This window comes from Choloepus didactylus, chromosome 23, assembly GCF_015220235.1.
Source record: "Choloepus didactylus isolate mChoDid1 chromosome 23, mChoDid1.pri, whole genome shotgun sequence".
NCBI classification, from domain to species: Eukaryota; Metazoa; Chordata; class Mammalia; order Pilosa; family Megalonychidae; genus Choloepus; species Choloepus didactylus.
In genome coordinates this window covers 27,388,172-27,407,607 of record NC_051329.1, presented here as the reverse complement: position 1 = coordinate 27,407,607, position 19,436 = coordinate 27,388,172, and the positions used below count along the sequence as shown (strand labels likewise).

General features: G+C 34.4%; 1 protein-coding gene across 5 annotated transcripts in view; it reads right to left on the bottom strand.

Moving 5' to 3' along the window:
- Window positions 1-19,436, bottom strand: part of MTMR3 (myotubularin related protein 3) — a 212,476-nt gene that overhangs the window by 124,441 nt on the left and 68,599 nt on the right. The window lies entirely within an intron of this gene.

Genomic DNA, 19,436 nt, shown 5'->3' with positions numbered 1-19,436 from the left:
TACTCCAAATCAGAGTCCCATCAGCACTGCATAAAATCAAATGTCCCATCTAAAAAAAAAAGTGATCTCCAGAAATTCATACCTCCTCATGGGGACTTAAATTTTCCTAATTATAAAAACTTGTAATCACTTCTGCCCCTCTTATCGTCTCATAAGATCATATCTTAAATAACACTACACTGCAGGCTCATCCTTCCTGTCTCCCACTATCCAAAGAATAAAAATTTCAATTGCACTTTTTTGGACAAGACACAAAATGACCAATCCCTACAAGCTTAGGAGTTTTAGAGTAGGTTCTCAAAAAGTTTCTTTAATAAGATTTAAATTATAAAAGCCTATTTCTTATGTACTCAACAGAAAAGAAAACTAATCAAGACCAAAAATGTGATTTTTTTAAGGCAACTAAGAATTTGGCAAAATTCATGACAAAAGTGTACCAATGTCACTTTGAAACCTGTCTAACTTACACTGCTTATTATAATATGCTTTGCTTCTGGATCCTGCCCAAAAGGTACAAAAACAAAATCTCCTATCTCTACCCTTTTACACCACCCTCCCTCATGAAAGAGGTTTCCTTTCTAAAAGACAAACAACAATTTGATTTAAAGGTCAGCTTGCCATAGTGACTTGGAGGATGACCATGTATAAATGGGCATGTTTCTTCTATTTTGCTAGGTACATGAGATGTCCAACCAATTCTATGAAAAATTTGGAAGGTATAATATACTCTAAAAATAGGTATCATATACTTATTCAGTTACAAATATTTCAAACCTAGCTAATCTGCATACTTACATTCTATTAGGAATGTTAATGTTCCTCTCCCCATCTGTAAATACAATACTCAAAGTTCAGGTAACTTTTATTCAGTTTATGCAGAGTAACAGGCATCAAAATGGACAAGACCCAGAAACTGAATAAAAATGCAAATCCATCCTTTAAGCATACAACTTAATAGTGAAGAGAAGAAACAGATTAGAATTTTTTACTGCTGTCCACACAATTAAAAACTGCCCAACTCTAGCCCCAAGTACCTTCAAGGAGGAGAGACAAAATCCAAATACTAGAGGTTGTACGAAATGAAAATAAGCCACTCTTCTACTGGCCTATTCAAAATTTATATTCTGGTAATTAGGAAGGGGACTACTCATATTTTCAAAAACAATCCAATAAAAACCCAATAACCTGCAATAACCAAATACCACAATGTGGGCTCTGTTTAAATGGTGAGCTCAAATACCTACTCTTTCGAAGCAATTCTCAATTTATTAAATGCCAGAAAGACCATAAATTACCTTGACCAGAACAAGATAAGAATTATTCTAAGACCATACAGTTCAACAGATCCCCAGAAAAGAACCCACCCTTTTAAACAAGTAACATTTATCTCATGTAAACAGAGGAATACATGTGACTGCCATCCAAAACTATATAGGACAAAAAGGCACTTTTCAAGCTGAAGTCAAAAGTAGAATTCATTAACATGCTTTATGAAAAGGAAGGCAAAAGCACTAAGTAAATCAGGTTAGTAAGGGATAAGCTTTTAAGTTCATTCTTTTAAGAATTAAGCTTTTAAGGGATTTGTCCCCTTAGGCATTTTTAAATTAGTGCACTTAAATCAAGAAATCAGAAAAACTCAGATAAGCCGTGGGTTCACAATAAAGACAAAAACCAAACCTTCCATTTCAAAAAAAAATTTAAGCCATTATATTTGCTTAACCATTACTGAGAAAATTTGAAGGGCTTTTTTTTTTTTTTTAAGCATACTGACTAAATTATTTATATTCCTACTATCTTAAACAAGATGAAAAACTTCTCAAACATAAACCTAATACAAATATATACTACACACATTATGAGAAGTATTCTAACTGTTTATACATTAAAAACTTAAGTACTAGTCAACATAGCATGAAAAACAATCCAAACAGACAAGTAATTGGAATCTTCAAATTTCCAATAAGGATGAGAACATAACAATTAAGAATATCACATCTTCAAAATTAACCTGAGTCACTTATAGGTTTCTTGCATTTCCCAATATGAAAACAATTTCTCAAAGGAGTTAATGGCTGAAAGAAGAGGAAGGAACAATGTGTCTGTCTCCAAGCTCTTCAGCCCCATAGGTGGGGCTGTACTACTGTTTTAAAGTCAGGATACTTACATATCCTAAAATGCAAGAACAATGTAAACTGAATTCCCAAACTTGCAAGGTGTCTGCTGTTAAAGTGTGAGCATTGACGGGAGGAGAAAGGATCCTGAAAATTGGAATGGGGACATATGAACTCACAAGGATGGTAGGAACACTGAAATCCTAGATTTGGATAGTCTTCTTTGCCAGATAAACTGTCAAGGTCTGCCCCTGAGGAATCAGCCATCCCACCTCCACCATGCGGATTAACCCTTCTGTGCCTGATAAAACTGTAACTGCCTCCCCTGAGGAAAAAGGCCTCACACTTTCATCACCTGTTTCATCAGATGCAAGCGTAATGGACTACCCTGAGATCCCTGGCTTGCAAGACACTGCTAATTCTTTTCAAGAACCTACCTACTCTTTTCTTCCAGACCAGTAACTAGACTGAAGTCCCAACAGAGAAAGGTAAGGTATAAAAAGCATAAACAATGAGGAGGTGTGCTACACTCCAAAGGAACTGCACGATTTTCCCAATTTACATAGACTGAAATCAGAGGAAAATGTGTGGGAATAGATGTTAATGGTGTAGGATAAAGAGGAAGGAACATAAAGTTGGATCAGGCTGAATTTACTGATAGAGGATCACTAAGCAGAGATTCTGTATTCAGTGCTGTAGCTCAAGTGGTTAGAAAGGGCTCTAGCAGTTTGTTCAGGTGGTTGGCTGAAGCATGGACCAAAAATTAACCTATATTACCTTAAGTTGAAATGCCAGAACTGCCCTCGTATAATGTAGATGAGGGGACCCAAAGGCTTAGAGAGACTGGAGTGTTAACACTGGATTTATCATTTAAGACCTGCTCACCCACCAGGACTGTAAGGAATAAATTTGTGAATGTAGCTCCATGGTCCCTGAGGAGCTCTGTGTTTGCTCTTCTCTGTAGATCAGGTATTACTGCAGGAACTCCTGCCACTGAACTTGGATCCTTAAACACAATGGGGATGACTGGATCCCAGGTTGGCAGGAGTCAAGTGGCAGCATTTAATTGCCAAAGATAAGATGGGCGTGGCTACCATAATGGACAGCAGACTCAAAGCAGTAATCAGAATAGTCTGAACCACAGAGACCTACGGTGTTGGCTAGTAGATGATGGAATACCTAAAAGTGAAATAGATGGGCAGTCCATTAAATTCTTACTTGATCTATATAAGTAGAAGAATTCTACATCGAGTGAACAAAAGTCTAATTTGAATCATAAAACAGCGAGTCATGACCTCTTAATCAATTCCCAGACTTGAGACACTCTATAGACCCTGAATCCCTTGAATGAAGGGAAAGCCAAGTGCCCATGGGGAAACACTGTGCTACACTGCCAAAAATTTATATTAATCTTCCTTCCATTTCTTCCCCAAAGAGACCTATAGCCTTTTACCAGGGTGACTGTGCATTGGGGAAAAGGAAACGATCAGCCATTTTGGGGATTATCAGACATTGGCTGAAAACTGACATTAATTCCAAGAGACCCAAAACATCGCTGAGGTCATCCAGTCAGAACAGGGGCTTATGGAAGTCAGGGGATCAGGTGCATCTCACAGTGGGCCCAGTGGGTCCCCAGACCCATTATGTGGTATTTCCCCAGTTCCGGAATGCATAATTCCAACAGACAAACTCAGCAACTGGCAGAATCCCTATATTGGTTCTCTGACTTGTGGAATGGAGGGCTATTCCAATAGAAATGGTCAACTGGAAGCCACTGGAACTGACTCTACCTAGCAAAACAGTAAATCAAAATACTGCAAAAAAATAAAAATTTTATTTCAAAAAGGGGGGGGGTAGCAGTACCACATTCCTGGAGACACTGCAGAGATTAATGACATCATAAAGGACTTAAAGGATGCAGAGGTGGTGATTCCCACCACATCCCCATTCAGTTCTCCTATTTAGTCTATGCAGAAAAGAGTTGATTCTTGGAAGAAGACAGTGGATTATCATAAACTTAACCAGGTGGTAACTCCAAGTGCAGCTGCTCTTCCAGAAATGTATGGGTGCCAAGTTGACAAGGCGTGGACTGTGATTAAGTTCATGTGTCAGTTTGGCTAGGTTATGATGTCCAGTTGTTTAGCCAAGAAAGCACTGGTCTGGTTGCTACTGTAAGGTATTTCATGGATTTAAATCATCAGTAAGTTGCCTGCATCTATGGTCACACTCACATGAACCAATTCCTATAATAAATCTCATAATATTTACTTATATACCTACACACATACATACATACATGTATCCTGTCAGTTCTGTTTCTCCAGGGAGCCCTAATACACCACTGAATAAATGTGATCCACACTCCTAAGTCTATCTAAAACCTCCATATTCTAGTTCTTACCATAAGTGTAATGTTTCTACCTACCTTTCTTCATATAGCATGAACTCCTAGAATTCAAATATTTAAAAGTCAAATTTCCATTGTTCATTATAAACTTTGAAGGTCCAAATAACAAAGTAATAAAGGATTTTGCTGAAGCAAAAATTTTAATCATAGCCATTTGAGGCTAATAAGAAGACATCACTCAACTGAGTGAACCTAGCCAACCATTAATCATTATTCTCTACACATTTCCAATTAACTCTCGAAGTACTATCATGATACTTGACAAGTTCTAGTGCATCCCTCTTAATGACAAGGTCTCCCCAAGATGAGTAGCTTATTCTCCCCATCTAGGTCATTCCATGATCATTCCAAATTCCTTGCCATTGTTTATGGTATTTCTATAAACAGCTTTCTACCAACCAGATCCCCAGAGTTTTTCTAGTATTTCAAGCCAAGTTCTTACTGCATTTTTCAAGTACACATCATTTAACATTTATTCTCTTTTATCAAAGTCCATACCCAATCCCCAGCATACATACCCACTTCAAGTTCTCTAAGAAGCTACAAAACGTCTGATTATGCAAGGACATATTTATTCCTCCTAAGAGTTTTGGGATATATCATAAAAGTTCCTATCAGAAGCAATTAAAAATAACTATAGATGACAATTAATATTGATTATAATCCATGGAAAAACCAGAGTGTTTCCTTCCTTAATATTCCAGCATTAAGCTAATAATAGATAATATGTGATCATAGTTAATTGTAAACTGTTGTTTCACTGACATGTAAAAGTTCTTGAGATAACTGGAAACTTGGAAGCAGCTGTAATATCAGTCCTCATCTTTAATAGTCATACAAGAGCTGTGCAAGCTCCTGAACTAGTATGAATACTCATAATGCCACTTTTGTAAAAATTGAGGGCTGTTTTGTTAAGGATAAAATACTGCTTCAAAGCAAGAACATGGAATATGAGAGTTCAACAGATATGCAAAAGTGAGAAAACATACCCAGTCAAGGAACACACAAGCATAGCCTCACACTAAACCAACTGTGACCAGCTGCTAACCTTGGATTATTAGAAGTTGCCTTTTTTTAAGCGCTTACCTATATACCAGGCACTGTTTTAAAAGTATTATATGTATAAACGCATTAAATCTTCACAACAATCCTGTAAGATAATGACCAATGAAGTGGAGAAGCCAAAATTCAAACCCAGGCATTCTGGTTCCATAGTCCACGTTACAAAATTCTATACCATATTCTCTCCCCATTAAATAAAATAAGTTTGTTAATACAGCAAAATTTGATGTTAAGTATGCTGCTCACAAAGAGACTCCAAGTAAGGAGGCCTTGTGTATTGAGAATATATTTCTTATATACTATATGTCCTACTATAAATTTCAAATAGTATAGGCTTTATTCTATCATGCTCTACCACAAAACTAGAGATTTTCATCAGTATTTTACTATCCATTTGTCTGAAGTATACTACTTGACACTTATTCTTTAAAACCTTTGTTCATTATAATAATGTCTTCTCACTTGTCAAAATAATTCTGAACTCTAATTGTATCCTCCAAGGGGTTGACAAGTCATCTGTGAACTTAATCAGCATATTTCCCATTTCATCATCTACATCACTGCTAAGAACATTATGTAGTAACCCCTTTAAAACTAATCTCTCTCTCATGTGACAGCAAAAAAGACAAATTTTCCTCCCTTATGAATGAAGATGCCACCAAAACTAATTAAAAGCTCTCCTAAAGTTAAAATATATCCAATGCTTTCCTCCAACAATCCAATGCTTGCTTTCATTCTGCACACCCGACTCTAACATAAAGTATTACTTTGTAGGACAAATTGTTGTAGGACAGAAAGTTGATTTCATGTCTTTACAGACTCTTTTTTGGATCGATTACACAGATACTTTTGAAAGCACAAACATCATGCTTTCAAATCCACAAACTATAGAAATAGTCATAGGTACCCAAATAAGTATATACAAGATGTTTATTTATGTTCTGTTTATAATTTTTTAAACTTGAAATACATAAATTGTTAAAAACTATACAACGGAATATTAAGCCACGCATGGGTGATTTGGTATACCAAATCACAGCCCATCCCCCTAACCACACAACCCCAGGGACATCAGTAAGAATACTCCCCTTCTACTAGAACCCTGCATGGTTCCCTAGCTGTGCACTGAAGCACCCTGGGGCACCACAGTAAACTCACAGGGACACTACAGCATTTTGTGAGATTCACAAGTAATAACTGACATCTAACTGACCACACAAGCTACTAACTGAGGAAATCCATAGCACAGCTTCAAAATTAGTTCAAAAAACATTCCTTTCAAAGGCAACATTGCTTTAAGAAGCTAGGATTTTAGAAGCTGCTATAATTAAATGCAAGGACCATCTAAAAATCAATATAGAACAGGAAAAGGAGGTGAGAATGTCTCACCTGATCCCAAAGTTTAAGATTTTGTGCAGGATCCAACAGGCACATATATCCCATTAGTAAGTAGATTATTATTTAGGAATGAAGTAAAAATGTTTTCTTTCAAATTACGTATATTAATTTTTCAAATAGCTAAGTTGCTAGAACACAGATATTTAGGTTGTTTGACCTTAACTGTTTAACAAATGGAACTGTTAGCTATTTCTTTTGGCCTAGGGGTGCCATGGAAAAATTTACTAACACACTAAGAGGAAGGGGAGACTAAAGACTGAGTAACCAGGAGCCAGGAACAGCCTGAGAGTACCATGCCAATGCCTCAAGAGACGAAAAGCTAAAGTACTCAGGGCACTGAATCCCAACTTCAACTCTTTGCCAAGCTGTCTCCTACAGTTCTTCCTTCAATTATGTGAGCTGCTCCAGTATCCTGCCAATAAAGCCACACCTTTTCTTTTGTTTATTTAAGCTGTAATTGAGTTTCTGTCACCAGCAGATGACTCACACATTCAGTCTAATTTTCTTAATAAAATCACATTTCAATCTGTAAATCAGTTCTTATAAACAATCAAAGAGATGGTCTTAGGGCATTACTGTAATCCAAATACACATCATTCAGTTTACTATTTCCTATATCAACTTAATACAGGATATTTTTCCTAGTAATTGTAAGACTATGCCTATTAGATATTGCATACTTCCACAAAATTCAGTTTTAAAAGTCTTTTATAGAGTTCTTCTTGATAAAAATACTCATTTGCATTAAGTTTCATAACATGGTAAAACAAACTGTACTATACTATTTTTTCCTTCACACTAATTAGATAATTTCCAAATAATGTAGAACTCTAAAGTACTCAAATATCACAGCTTCAAAGAACAAAAATTTTAAAAAGCATTCTATTTTCTGAATATTAAAAGAAGTCATTCTGGTGGTTTGATGGGTTGAGCCCTCTACCACAGGACTTGCCCTTGGGAGGACTGTTGCTGCAAAGGAGGGGCTAGGCCTCCCTATAGTTGTGCCTAAGAGCCTCCTCCCGAATGCCTCTTTGTTGCTCAGATGCGGCCCTCTCTCTCTAGCTAAGCCAACTTGAAAGGTGAAATCACTGCCCTCCCCTCTACATGGGATCAGACACCCAGGGGAGTGAATCTCCCTGGCAACGTGGAATATGACTCCCAGGGAGGAACGTAGACCCAGCATCGTGGGATGGAGAACATCTTCTTGACCAAAAGGGGGAAATGAAAGGAAATGAAATAAGCTTCAGTGGCAGAGAGATTCCAAAAGGAGCCGAGAGGTCACTCTGGTGGGCACTCTTACGCACAATATAGACAACCCATTTTAGGTTCTAATGAATTGGGGTAGCTGGCGGTAGATACCTGAAACGATCAAACTACAACCCAGAACCCATGAATCTTGAAGACGATTGTATAAAAATGTAGCTTATGAGGGGTGACAATGGGATTGGGAAAGCCTTAAGGACCACACTCCCCTTTGTCTAGTTTATGAATGGATGAGTAGTAAAATGGGGGAAACAAACAAACAAACAAACAAAGGCACCCAGTGTTCTTTTTACTTTAATTGCTCTTTTTCACTTTAATTATTATTCTTGTTATTTGTGTGTGTGTGGTAATGAAGGTGTCAGGGATTGATTTTGGTGATGAATGTACAACAATGTAATGGTACTGTGAACAACTGAATGTACAATTTGTTTTGTATGACTGCATGGTATGTGAATATATCTCAATAAAATGAATATAAAAAAAGAAGTCATTAATAAATACTTTCTGAAATAATATTTAAACAATTCATTTCCCAGAATAAATTGATGTATCTTTACTTTGATTTATGGAGGGATATGCCATTACTGTAAATCAAACATAGCATCAGTGTCAGCAATGAGCACAATTTATAATTCATTCATTGTAACTGAAGACTGAAATAGAAATCTTTTAAACAAAGATAAAAGTAAACATCTCTAGAAATGAGAAAAATTTGAATTCGAAATATACCAACTGAAAATGGCAGTTACAGCTAATTTATGTTATGTGACCAAAGAGTATGAAGATATTTGCATATAAAGTTAAACTGGAAATTAAAAGTAACTGATCAGTTGACTAATATATGACAGTTTTACTAGCAATCTGATATTGTCTTGGTCACACTAGCTAAAAATCCTAACAATGAACTGGGTCCTTAGCTGAACATCAATCTACTAACATCAGAAAAAAATATTCTACCATATTGTTCCTCCCCAAAAGTATCTGCATTATTTTCATCCTGTGTGTTCACATTTTCTCCATAGAAAAAAATGGATTTGTCTCATTGATCTTATATACACATATTCAGGAATTTAGGTCTCTGTAAGATGAAGTGGAAATTTTTTCCATATAACTTACCTTTGGGCTCTGCTTATATTTCCCCTAGAGAAATGTTTATTTTTATCCAGCACTGTTTATTAATAATGTATTAACTATTTAATGTTATTTAAATATTATTTAAAGTCTTTCTTCCCCCAATACAACTGTGATCTGAGACTGCCTAAAAATTTCTAAGGTGAAACATAAGGATCTGACTAAAGAGACAATGATAACTAAATGCAGTACATGATCCTAGACTGAATCTAATAATGGAGAAGAAAATGCCCAAAAGACATTACTGGGACAATCAAAAAAAAATGGAATATAGACTGTAGGCTGTATATCAATATTAAATTTCTTAAACTTGATAACTGTATTTAACATGGGTACGTAAATTTTTAATACAACTTTTTTTCCTTGTTTTTAGTAAACATACAAGTACTGAGTGTTCAAGGAGCATTATGTATGCAACATACTCTCAAATGTTTAGAAAACAGATACACAGACAGATACAGAAAGAAAGAATGATACAACAAATGTAGTAAAGTTAAAAGTTGGTAAATCTCAGTATTGGGTAGGGGGTATACTGGAGTTTTCTGTATTGGTTTTGTATTCTTTTCACAACTTTCCTGTAAGTTTAAAATTATTTCAAACTAAAAAGTTTTATATATCTGAAATATTTAAAAGGTTAAATAGAAATGTCCAAAGACTGTTGATAACATGCAACTGCATTAAATCTCCCCAAGAGGGAATCTGGACTATGCATTCTCCTGAGCTGTACAGATTCCCAGAAGCCTAAGCATGAAGTGAGAAGAGAGAAATATGTAGATTAAGCGTTTACTTCAGAGAAAAAAAAAGAAAAGATAGGATTCAATACTCTGGGTATGTTTAATGTAAAGCAACTGGGGTCTGAAAATAGTCCATTGGTGTCTATATCAATCAGATAAAAAGAAAAGAATGGAAGCAGGAAGTAAAGGAAAAACAAGGCTCCATAGATAATGTGATATTAAAGGAAGAATCAATGGATATCTATACCATGGTACATAAGCCCATATTTAATTATTTCTCCCTCCCCAATGAGAAATATTAGCTCCCAGTTTATTTAGTACATTATTGGTTTTAATCGTTCCCATGCATTCAAACCAGTGTCACTATACAACTAATTTCTAAATGTTTTAACCCTAACATTTTGACAACCTATTTTCTACATTATTCCCTTTGCCAACCAGTGGGCAGATCCAAGAACCACTCCACTTTTCCTTAAGATTGTAATTTCACCCTGCATTTTCATTCAACTCTGAACAGGGCTGAAACTTTTAAATTGTTTATTATAAAACATTTCAGATTATTACCAGGGTGAGGTGGCAGTTTTAAGTGGGTTCAAAATTTGTCCAAGATTCTTAATCCCGTTTTCAGTCCATCATTGCTCTGTTTTTCTCCAGCTTCCATTCCTTATCTAATACTTCTCAACTCCTATCCCAATGCTTCTCAGCCTAACAACAGAAGATCAACCCTTCTTTCAGTTCACTGTACAACTAATAGTGCTACAGCACCTTTCATCCCAGAAGGAAGTCAAATCACAAAAATGGATTTGATAGACAAGTTTCATCAAAAAAATCTTAAAACTACAGCTTGACCTCAAAAATACCAACATTCACATTGCAACCCTAACCCCAGTCTATTCCACAACCCAAAGCAACTCCAGAAAATCTGCCTATGCAGTCAAAGCCCAATTTCTAGTTAAAAGGAAATAAAACACTCAGAATCCTATCACCAGAATCCTAAATGCAAAACCAAAATAGAGATTAAAACAAAAGACTTCTACTTCCAGTAATGCTAAACAAAGTAATTCAAATCACCATCAGGTGGAAGACAACTAAAATTATCTAAAAGCACAGTGAGGCATAACCAAAATCAAGATTTCCAAGATAAGAAATAAGATGAAAATCCAAAAAGATGAACACGGTACTTGGGTCTGCTTTTGGCCTGCAGTTATTCACTGAAACTGAAGAGCTAAGAGACTGAGCTGTACTTCCCACCAACCTCCAGGAAATTGAGAGGCAAAAAAAGTTGGAGAAAAGCCCATCAAAAATGGAACCACTGATTCTCATTTCTGTTTTAGGCTGAGTCTTCAAAGGGCTATATTCTAGAAGCATGAGTAAACCAGAAATAAAATGGACTTGAACTTGGGTAATATGATTCTGCCTTCACAAAAGCAACAGATAATCCTCTTTGGAGGAAAATAATATTATCCTAGGTATCAAATTATTGCCACAAATAATTTTTCAAAGACAATGTACAGTATCCCCATAAGGCAATAATACCATGAACAAGAACCACCAGCAACAAACAATAAAATAAACAGATGAGAGAGACTGTAGATAATGTAATTTAAAAGACTGTGACTATAAAATGCCTATATTTATAATGTTCAAAAGTATTAAAGTCAAGCTTGAACATTTTGGCAGGAAACTGAAAACTATAAAAACTAATTACAGTGAAATTTAAAAAAAAAAACAAATAGAAAGTCTAGAACTGAAAATACAGTATCTGAAATTAAAAACCCCATGGAAGGATTTAATATCAGATTAGACATAGCTGAGGAGAGAATCTGTGAACTGGAAATGAGAATAAACTATCCAGAATGGAGAAAGGGCACATTAGAGAAGAGAGAATAAGGCACATACAGAAAATACAGTAGAAAAGTCCAACATGAGGAGATATTCAGATAGGGCAGTATTTGAAAATATAATAGCTGAAAATTTTCTATAACTTATGAAAGATAACATTGGCCACACATTCAAGAAGCCCAACAAATTCCAAGTAAAATTTTTAAAATCCACAAATAAGCACAAGTCAAATTGGAAAAAGCAAAAGACAAAGAGAAGATCTTAAAAGCAGCCAGAAGTGGCAGTTAAACTAATAACTGACATCAACAGAAAAAATGAGAGCCAGATATAGTGTAACTGGGTTTTCAAAATACTAAAAGAAAATACTTGCCAACTAAGGATTTTGTATCAAGCAAAACATCCCTCAGGAACAAAGGTAAAAAATATTTTCCAACCAAAAAAAGAAAAGAAAAATTATTACTAGCAAAAACTGCACTAAAGAAAATTCAGTACAGGCAAAAAATAATAATAATAATCCCAGATGGAACATCAGAGACACAGGAAGGAACAAAGAGCAAAGAAAGTGGTAAATATGTGGGGAATTCTAAAAGAATATTATAAAACAATAATAAAACACTGTGGGGATTAAAAACATACTTATGTATGCAGGCTTAAAATATAAAATGACATAGCACCTAGCAGGGATAAACAGAATTAAAGTATTCAAAGTGTTCCATTGTTTGGAAGAGGGTAAAGGTATTATTAGTTAAAATTCGACCTTATCAAATCAAGAAAACATCTTGTAATTTCTATGATTAATAAAAAAAAATTTTTTAAGCTGTATATCTCCTAGAAAATCAAAGTGCTATACATAGTCTTTCTAAACAAGATAAGGCAAGAAAGAAGAGAAAAAGAAACATATAACAAGAGAGGCCAGACACAAGGTAGTAGATTTAAACCTCAATATATCTGAAATTTCAATGAATAGACAAAATATTCCAATTAAAAAACAAAAGACTGTCAGAACAAATTTCTGAAAATTCCAACTATACAGTTAGAAAAGCACAAATGAAAATTTAAGTTAAGAAAAAATGTAACTAAGATAATGAAAAAAGACATACAAACAACATCAAAGAGAAAACTGGTTTGACTACATCAATACGAGGATAAAGCAGACCTGAAGGCATGAAGCATTAACAGAAATAAAGAATCTTTCATAATTACAAAAGATTCAAAATACTAGGAAGATATATGATATTAGATTTGTATAAACCTAATAACATGACCTCAAAATAGAAATAAAGCAAAGAATCAAAAAGACAGGCAAATCCACAGTAATGTCAACACACTTTTACCACTAACTGATACAAAAAGCAGACAACCCCTCAAAAAATCAGTTTAAAAAAAAGGTTTGAAAAATATAATTAACAAATTTCATCTAATGGAATACATAGAATCCTGCACCCAACATCTACAGAATAATTTTTTTAAGAGCACATGGAACAGTTACTCAAACTGACCATACAACAGAGCCATAAGACAAGTCTCACAAATTTCAAAGGATTTAAATCACATTATGTTCTGACTATACTGCAATTAAGCTAGAATTCAAGTCAACTAGAAAAAGATAAACAGAAAATCCCTCAAATATTTGGAAAGTAAGCAATACACTTCTGAAAATATGCCATGGATCTACAATGAAATAAAAAAGGATTTGAATTGAATGCTAAGGTGCTATCAAATGCTACATATCAAAACACGAGAAGAATCTAAGGCAGTGCTTATAGATACTTATAGTCAAGATGCAGTTTATAAAAGATTAACAATTACTGAGCTTAGGAATTGTTCAGAAGTTAGAAAAAGAAAAGCAAAATAAATCCAAAGTAAAAGGAAGGAAATAAGAAAAACAGAAACTGATAAAAGAGAAAGACATACAACAATAAAAAGCAATAAACCAAAAATTATTCCTTTGGAAATACCAAATAAAACTGATGAATTGCTAAAGAGACTAACCAATATCAAGCGAAAAGGGGGACTTTACCCTTCCTGCAGAAATGAAAAATATAGTATTAACTTTAAGCCAAAACATGTAAGAATTTAGTCAATATGGAGAAATTAAAGAACATAAAAGACTGACTCAAGAAGAAATATAAAACCTAAACAGGTCTATATCCATTTTTAAAAAATAGAATCAGTACTCAAGCACACACACACACACACACACACACACAAATCCAGACCTAAATGGTTATTCTAGCACATTCAAACTGTCAAGGAAGAAATAATTTTCATCTTATATAAATCATTCCAGAAAACAAAAAATGAACGTATACTCCCCATCTCATTTTATATCTAGCATAATCTTGATATCAAAGCTGACAAAGAGAATACAAAAAGGAAAATATAGGTCAATCTTACTTATAAGCATAGTTGCAAAAATCCTAAACAAAATAGAGAAAAGTGCAATATATAAAAAAAAGGGTAACACATCATGATCTATTGGGGTTTATACAAAAAGTGCAAATCAAAAGCTGATGCAACATTAAAAAGGAATACAATTATTAATAAATAAAAGGAACACAATCCTATGATTATTCTAAAGGATTCAGGAAAAGAGTTTGTTAAAATTCGACATTCTTTCATGACTCTTAGGAAAGTAGGAATAATAGGGAATTTCCTTAACTTTGAAGATATCAGAAAAAAGCTAAGTAAACATCTTGTACCTAATAATACAAAATAAAAAGATTTCCCTTTAAGACTGGGAATGACACAAGATGCCCACTACTGCCAGTGCTAGTCAATACTTTACTTAACCTCACCAGTTCATTAGGAAAAGTTAGAAATACAAAAGTATAAACATTGGTAAGAAAGAAAGAAAGAAAACCATTTTCATTGGCAGATGACATGATGGTGCACGCAGAAAACTTCCAAAGAATCTACAGATACATTATTATAATAAGACTTCAGCAAGTTGCAGATCAGAAAAATCAATATCCAAAAATCAACTAAAGAGAGGAAAAAAATAAAAATAAAATGAGATATGACATACAAAATCCAAAAGACAAAATAGTAGATAGTAGACATTACATTGAGCGAAATTAGCCAGAAACAAAAGGACAGATACTGTATGGTCTCAGGTATATGAACTAACATTGATGAGCCAACTTTGAGAGTTAAAGTTGAGAATACAGGTTATCAGGAGATAAAAAGAGGGTAGAGATCAGGCATTTGATGCTGAAGAAGTAAAGAATGTTCAACAGGATTGATTGTATAGATCCAGAAATGGACAGCACAATACTGTGTGATGGTAGCACAATATTAAGTACTCTGAACAAAGATGAGTGTGAGTACAGTTGAAAGAGGAAGTCTAGGGGCATGTATGACACCAGAGGGAAAGACAGAAGATAAAGACTGGGATTGTATAACCTAGCGAACCCAGAGTGGTCAATTATGGTGATTAAATGTACAAATAAAAGAATGTTTTTACATGAGGGAGAACAAATGAATGTCAACATTGCAAAGTGTGGAAAATTGGGTGGTATAAAGGAAAAAATACAATCAATGCAAATTAGAGTTTATAGTTAACAGTAACATTGTAAGATGCTTCCATTAATTTTAACAAAGGCAATATACCAAAGCTAAAATGTCTATAGGGGATATAAGGGAGTGGTATGGGATTCTTGGTGTTGTTCTTGCTGTCTGACCTTGTCATTATATTTCATTTTATTTTATTTTTATTTTTCTTCTGTCTTTTATTTTTTCATTCTTCATTTTTTGTCTCCTCTTCCTCTTTGCAGAAGAAAGGAAAATGTCCTCATATAGATTGTGGTGGTGAATGTATAACTATGTGATTATACCAGGAATCACTGATTGTTTAATTAGGATGGATTGCATAGTGTGTGAATAAAACTGTTTAAAAAAATAAACAGAAAGATATAAGTGCTGGGAAAAAAAATCAACTAATCTCAATATATCAACAAATGAGAAATAAAATTAAGAGAAAAGAAAACACTTACAATACCACCCAAAAATATCAGGCACCTAGGACTGAATCAAATAAAAATGTATATGACCAATTTGGGAAAAGACATTAAAGAAAAGAAAGAAAGACATTAAAAAGGACCAAAATAAATTAGAAATTCTCTAATAGAAAGTTGCCAACTGTCTCAAATCAAACTGAATACTCAATACAATCCCAGTTCGGAATACCAGCAGGGCGTGTTTTGTTTTGTTTTGTTTTGGGGGAGATGACGAAACGATTCTAAAAGTTATACATAAATGTAAGGGTTCAAGAATAGCCGTGACGCTCTTAATGAGGCGGGGGGCAGGATACCCAAGTTAGGAAGACTTGGTAAATCAGATACGAAGATTAAACCACATTAAACAAAAGATTGTGTGGTGCTGGCACAAGGTTAGTCAAACAGACCAATGGAAAAGAACAGTTAGCTAAGAAACATATCCACACATAAACAGACACTTGGTTTATGACAAAGGAGGTATTACAGAACAGTAGGGAAAGGACTGCCTTTTCAATAAACAGACCATTAGAAAAGAACAGGGAGCTAAGAAACATATCCACAAATAAATGGACAATTGAATTATGACAAAGGAGGTATTACAGAACAGTAGGAAAAGGACCTGCATGTTCAATAAGGGATGCCAGGACAACTGGTATCCACATAGGAAAAAATGAAATTGGACCCCTATCTCATACATTATAATCAACATCAAGTGGGTTACTGATTTACTGTAAAAGGCAAAATTATAATGCTTTTAGAAAATATTAGCAAAAAAAAAGATCTTCATGACCTCTGAATTGGGAAAGATTTCTTAAATGAAACAAAAAGTAACTAATCATAAAGGAAAAAAAGTAGATAAATTTGACTAAAAGTTTAGAATTTCGATTAATCAAGAGACATCATAAAGAAAATGAAAAGTTAAACAATGAATGAACAAAGATATTTGCCCAAACTTAATTGACCAAGGACCAGTATCCAGAATATATAATGAATAACAAATCATATTTCAAGAGAAGAAAACAAAAAGAAACCAACAGAAAAATGGAATAAATATATTAACAGGCAGTTATAGAAGAAAAAAACAAAGGTGCTGAACCTCAGTAATCAGGGAAATTTAAATTAAAACCATAAGATACTACCATACACATTGAAAAGAAAGTGTTGGTGAGGATGTGAAACAATGGGAACTCCCTTATACTATTAATAGGAATGTGAATTGCTAAACTACTTTAGAAAACAGCTTAAAGATAAATGTATCTTGTGGCCTGACAATTCTACTCCTAGGGTGCAAATACAAACCAGAAGAAATGCACAAGAATATACATAGCAGCACTGTTCATAGTAGTCCAAACCTGGAAACATCCCAAATGTCCATCAAGAATAAAATAGGTAATTTGTAGGATATCTGTACAACAGAACAGCAATAAACACAAACTAGAGCAATACACAACACATGGGAACCCTCCAAATTATGTAGCTGCTCCTGGCAAGGATATTATGGAAAAATAAGAAAAAGAAAAAGATAAAAAAAAAAAGAAAATTCATCTCTAGGCTTACAAATCAACATTTTTTTTCTCTTTAGTATTTCTAGAAGTGGTTCCAAATCAAACTCAGATTTCAGAGAGGTTTTACATTTACTCAAGCCATCAGCTCAGTACAGAATGATGCCAAATTAAGAATGATCAATTGAATAAACAGCTCAGCATTCAATAACTTTAAGTCCTTTTACACACGTCTATGAAATACATTTTGATATTACTTCACTGAGACCTAAAATTTTATGCAGTGCTATTGTTCACCAAATACCATATTCTAAAAACTAGTATTTTACAGAGTGAATCTTCAAGGTTTTACGGAAGAAGAAAGTGACCACGCACAAAAAGAGGAAAAAACAAGTAGTTTCTGAGTCTCAGGATTGCTGTAATCAAAGCTGGACAGAGTGTGGTAAAGACGAAAACTCCAGAAGATGTCTTGGCACTCAGTTGGCACTCAAACAGCTAACTGACTTTTATAGCCATTTAGTGTGTCAGCAGTCTCCTGACATACAGTCCTACTGATAAGGATCTTAAAACTAAATCCAAATGAGTTACAAGACAAAATATAATAAAGCTAAAATATTCATACAAATGACTAGAAAATTAGTCACGAGAGTGAAGTTTAATCCCATATCGGGAAGGATCTTAGTTCTTTATCAGCTGTAGAAGAGGGTACCTGACAGAAGGTTTAGGAAAAGGTGTAAAATACAAGCCTCAAAATCCAAAAATCAGATCAAATGCTCCAAGATGTATTTAGCCACCTCAGTAATATCAAAGACATAAGCATCTTAAATATCAAATGGAAGGGATGAGAAGGGACATTAAAATTTTATATTCCACTCAAAGAAATTAACTTACTTTCAAAATAGCGAAGAAAAGCAAGGTTTGTTTTTTTTTTTAATATGGGAAAATACGGAGAATATACCAATGAAAATAAATGTTATTGAATAGAAAAACTGGCATCACTATATAACGTTCCACTACAGATTATTATCATTAAGTAGTAACATTAAAGCCACTGGCATTTTCTATGAAGTTGAAAAAGCAAGAAATCCAGTTATTCTAAATCTGAACATTTATTAAATACCCTCAAGCCAGGCACTGTTTTCTACCCACTGTCTAAAGCCTCTCTATTTCAGATCTGAAACGATCTAACAGGAAGAAGTCAGGAAATCATGCTTTCCATTAAACTCCGAGGCTCATCATCCTCAGAGCTGGCATCTAATACAGGAAAATGCTCCAAGGCAGGAAGGAAGAGTACTTGCCCTGCATTACTGGGCTGTAAGTGTGTGTTGTTAGGGGCACCAGAATAATAGAGCAAATGTAAGGGCAAAGAAACAAAAAGCTGACCAGATAAGATAATTCAGTCCATATGGTCAGTATATTAATGAGACCCCCAACTACCTAAAAGTTCCCGAACAACCAAATAAGTCGACTTTCCAATAAAATGTATTATGGAATTAGGATTAGTACCGAACCAAAATTAAACAAACGGAGACATTACATAGTTAAATCTAAATCTTAAATCTAATCTTGGTCCAAACTATGATGCTAGGCTACAGAATAGGAAAAGATGCAAGCAAACCCATCTTAGGGATTTCAGAATGGATATCTAGGATTGTCTCATTTTTCTAAACTTTTCTCATAAAAGGGGGAGGAGACGAAGGGATTATTCAACCAGACTGTAAATCTAACCAGAATTGCAAATTCTTTTGCAAAGGCCAAGTTTTAAAATTAGATCTCTTGCTTTTCTTCCTTTATTCTACTTCTCCCCACAATCCATGGCAACGCACTACACTTCTATTCTTTACCTCTCTAACCTAATGAAGAAATATGATTTCCCCTCATACTCTAGTAATCACTTCAGATTATGCTGTTTTAAACAATGCCCTCAGGGGGATACTAATATTTAAGGTAAGAATTTAAAATGTGCATTAGCATTTTAAAGAGTGTTA